Consider the following 4,758-nt stretch of genomic DNA (forward strand, 5'->3'; position numbering starts at 1 on the left):
CTTGCAGGAAATGGAGAGGAGATGGGATCATGGGGCCATAGAACCATTGACATAGAACTGCATGGGACTTTAGAGTCCTTCTGGCCCAAACCTCTCATTTAGCAGATGAAGGAATTAGGGCCCAGAGAAGAGAAGTTACTTGTACAAAGTAACCCAGGTAGTGAATAGTGGGGTCAGAATTTGAACCCAGATCTTCTAGATACTAAATCTAGTGTGCTCTATTCACAGTGCTGTTTAGATTGTTTTTCTCTTCCCCTTTATATTTAAAAAAATTCAATTTGGGATGTCTTTTGTTTTTACATTGCTTAAATTTTCTCCTGAGTCCACTTTCCCCTTTCCAGAGAGTCATCTTATATAACAAAGAATTTTTTAAAAATAGATAGAAGAAAAATGATAGATTTTAAAAAGCATCAAATTCTTTCTTTCTTTTTAAAATCTATATTACAAGGGAAACTGAGTAGAGGGAGAGGAGGGATGTATTCAGAAATGAATGTGATGTAAAAATTAAAGGTCAGTAAAAATAATAGCATTTTATAAAAAAGAAAATGGTACTTTAAATGCTGTTTGTGCCACATTTCATATTGTGGGGACTGAATAATCCTTTGAAAGCTGGATTTGGGGAACATTAATGCTTTCCAAGTACCAGTGATGTACAGAGATGGTGTAAGGGGTGGGTAGTGCTGCTTTCGTATCAGATTTGAACATTTAAAAAAATATAGTATAGGCTTCGCAAGAATCATGGACTCAAGGAGAAGGCTTGACCTTGGAAAAGTATAATGGATACATTTCCAGTACACTTGTACTTGCCTACTGATTCATCTCGCAGTTGTCAGACATCCCAATACATGAAGTACTGAGCAAAAGCCCTGAGTGAATGTTAACCTATTTTTTTTCTTTCTGTGATTTCATGTGTTTAGGAAACTCTGAAAAAAGCTCTCTTTACCAATTCAAGACTATACCTGCTCTGTGATTTATGGCCTCAAAGAGTTGCCTGGGAACACCAAGAGGTTAGGTAAATAGCTTAGGGTCATATAGGCAACATATGACAGAGTGGTTATGTGAAATCAGTTCTTACTGACTCTGCTAGCTTTCTATCCATTATATCATACTGCCTTATACATATGCAGCATGCCTTAAAGTTGGTGGAGGGTGGCTATCTCAGAAAATTAGAGTTAAATTTTTTTTCTGATATGATTTGGATTAGATTTCTTTTGAGGTCCCTTAAAATCATAAAATTCTGTGATTTTGTGATAGTAGATTCATGACCATTTCATCAATGATAAGATAGCTGGGTTTCAGGCCTCATCATTCTGCCACTTCCATTCTCTCATCTCCAACTGCCTATTGGACGTCTTGAACTGACATGTCCTATTGACATCTTAAATTCACCAAATCCCAGACCAAACTTACTATTTTTCCAAAAAACTCTTCCCCTCTTCTTAACTTCCCTATAACTGGAATCTTGATCCAACTTTATCACTCAACTGAAACTACCCTCTCCAAAATTATAAATGGTCTCCTAATCACTGAATCTCATGGTGTCTTCTTAGTCCTAGTCCTCCCCCATCTATATGTAGCATTTGACATTTTACCACCTTCTCCTCCTGTATATTTTTCTACTTAACATTTTCAGGACATTTTTCTTTCTTAGTTTTCCTCTAACCTATCTGATTACTCCTCAATAGCCTCATGGCTGAATCTTCATTCATGCTATGCCCAGTAACTATGAATGTGATCCCAAGGCTCTGTCCTGAGTCTTTTCTCTTTATACTTTTTTTTTCTTGTTGATCTCATCAGCTCCCATAGTCTATGCAGATGACTCCCAGTTCTATTTATCTAATTCTATCCTCTCTCCTACAGCACCATACCTTTATCACCAACTTTCTATGAGGCATTAAAAACTGTGTCCCATAGGCACTTCAAACTAAATATATCTAATACAGAACTCATCATCTTTTCCTCAAAATTCATTCCTTTTCCAAACTTCCCTATTACTCTCAAGGGTACTATCATCCTTCCATGCACTCAGGTTCTCAATTGTGGGGATCCTCATTGAATCCTTAGTGTCACTATACCAAACAATTGCCAAATCATGTCCTTTCTAGTTTCACCAACTTGGTAGCATGTTTCCTCCTCTCCACTCCACTATCCTAATTCAAACCCCAATAACTTCTTGCCTGGACTAATGTAATAACCTATTTGGTGTCCCTTCCTCAGGTCTCTTTCCACTATAATGCATCCTTCATTGAACCATAAAAGTTATACAGGTCTGATTATTTCATACCCTCAACTCAACAAACTCTGCTGGCTTCCTCTTATTTCTAGCATATATATAAAGTCTTCCTGTGCCTTGTAAATGAGGCTTTCCCATCCAGATCCATATTCCAGTCACGGCTTTCATCAACATCTGTCAAGTCAAATGTTCAGAGGATTACAGGTCTAGAATAATAAGAGATCTTAGAATCCAACTGTTTCACTTTATAAATGAAGAAACGGAGCCCTAGGATGTGTTCAAGGCAACACAGGTAAGTGCCAGAGATTATATTGAAGCCTGACTCCTCTGACTATAGAACCAGTCCTTTTCCCACTATACCATGCTGCTTCCCTCCTCAAATTAGGATCTCTAGATCACTTTGTTACTCATAGTTTGGTTCTAGAGATCTAGGGCTATGAGTTTTATTTCTGATTCATTTCCAAGTTCTTATTTCCTGTCAATTTCCAGGCACCACTATTTTTTTTTACTATTTTTCTTGCTACATCATGGCTATTTTTTTTTACATCACCTAGCTTTGTGAAAATACATAGGATCTTTCTCCCCCATCCCTTTCTTTTTATTATTATTATTAAATTTTATGATTATTTTTAGTTTACACATTCATTTCCACAAGATTTTGAGTTATAAATTTTTTCCCTGTCTTTCTCCTACCCACCACCCCAAAAACAGCAATTCTACTGAATACCCCTCCCCCAATCTGCTCTCTCCTATATCCTCCTCCATTGCCCCTCTGACTTTCCAGTAGGGCAAGATGGATCTCCATAACCTAGTCCCTGTATATCTTATTTCCCAGTTGCATGTAAAAATAGTAATGATATTAATAATAATAATAATAATTTTTAAACATTTGATTTTAAAACTTTGAATTCCAGATTCTTTCCTTTCTTCCCTCATGACCCACCCTTACTAGGAAGATAAGCAGTTCAATATAGGCTGTACATGTGTAGTTACACAAAACATTTCTATTGTGGATATATTGTGAAAGACAGACTATATTTCCCTTCATCCTATCCTACCCACCACTTATTCTATTTTCTACTTTGAACCTGTCCTTTTTCAAAAGTATGTGCTTCTAACTACCCTCCCCTCCAATCTGCCCAAACTTCTATCACCCCCCTCTTATCCCCTTTCCCCTACTTTCCTGCAGGGTAAGATACCCAGTTTAGTGTGTAAGTTATTCTCTCCTTAAGTCAAATTCAATGAGAGTAAGGTTGACCCATTCCCTTTCACCTTCCTGCTCTTCCCCTCCATTGTAACAGTGTTCTGTTAACTTTTTCATATGAGATAATTTACCCTAATCTTTCTCTCCCTTTCTCCTTCTCCCAATATATTCCTCTTACCTCTTAACTTTATCTTGTAGATATTATCCCTTCATATTCAACTGATCCTGTGCCCTCTGTCTATGTATACATGTACACACATGCACACACACATATGTATTTACACACAAATACACTCTCCTATACATACATATATATGTTTCCTTCAGCTATCCTCATATTGAGAAAAGTGTCATGAGTTACAATTATTGTTTTCCATGTAGGAATGTAAATAGTTCAACTTTAATAAGTTCCTCATGATTCCTTTTCCCTGTTTACCTTCTCATGCTTCTCTTGCTTCTTGTATTCGAAAGTCAAATTTTCTGTTCAGCTCTCGTTTTTTCATCAAGAATGCTGGAAAATCCTCTATTTCATTGAATGACCATATTTTCCCCTGAAGCATTATACTCAATTTTGCTGGGTAGGTGATTCTTCGTTTTAATCCTAGCTCCTTTGACCTCTGGAATATCATATTCCAAGCCCGTCAATCCCTTAATGTAGAAGCTGCTAGATCTTGTGTTATCCTGATTGTGTTTTCACAATATTCAAATTGTTTCTTCTTGGCTGCTTGTAATATTTTCTCCTTGATCTGGGAACTCTGGAACCTGGCTATAATATTCCTAGGAGTTTTCTTTTGGGGATCTTTTTCAAGAGGTGATTGGTGAATTCTTTCAATTTCTATTTTACCCTCTGGTTCTAATACATCAGGGCAATTTTCCTTGAGAATTTCTTGAAGGATGATTTCTAGGTTCTTTTTTTAATTATGGTTTTCAGGCAGTCCAATAATTTTCAAATTATCTCTCCTGGATCTATTTTCCAGGTCAGTGGTTTTTCCAATGAGATCTTTCACATTGCTTTCTATTTTTTCATTTGTTTGGATCTGTTTTATAGTATCTTGATTCCCCATAAAGCCATTAGCTTCCATTTGCTCCAATCTAACTTTGAAGGAATGATTCCCTTCAGTGAGCTTTTGAAATTCTTTTTCCATCTGGCAAATTTGGCAAATTTAAGGCATTCTTACCCCCATTGGCTTTTTGGGCTTCTTTTGCCAATTGAGTTAGTCTATTTTTTAAGGTGTTATTTTCTTCAGTAAGGTTGTTGACTCTCTTTTCATGATTTCCTTCCTTCCTTCCTTCCTTCCTTCCTTCCTTCCTTCCTTCCTTC

Source organism: Petaurus breviceps, unplaced genomic scaffold, assembly GCF_028583685.1.
Source record: "Petaurus breviceps papuanus isolate PSGF00001 unplaced genomic scaffold, PetGlider_PUasm1.0 171, whole genome shotgun sequence".
NCBI classification, from domain to species: domain Eukaryota; kingdom Metazoa; phylum Chordata; class Mammalia; order Diprotodontia; family Petauridae; genus Petaurus; species Petaurus breviceps.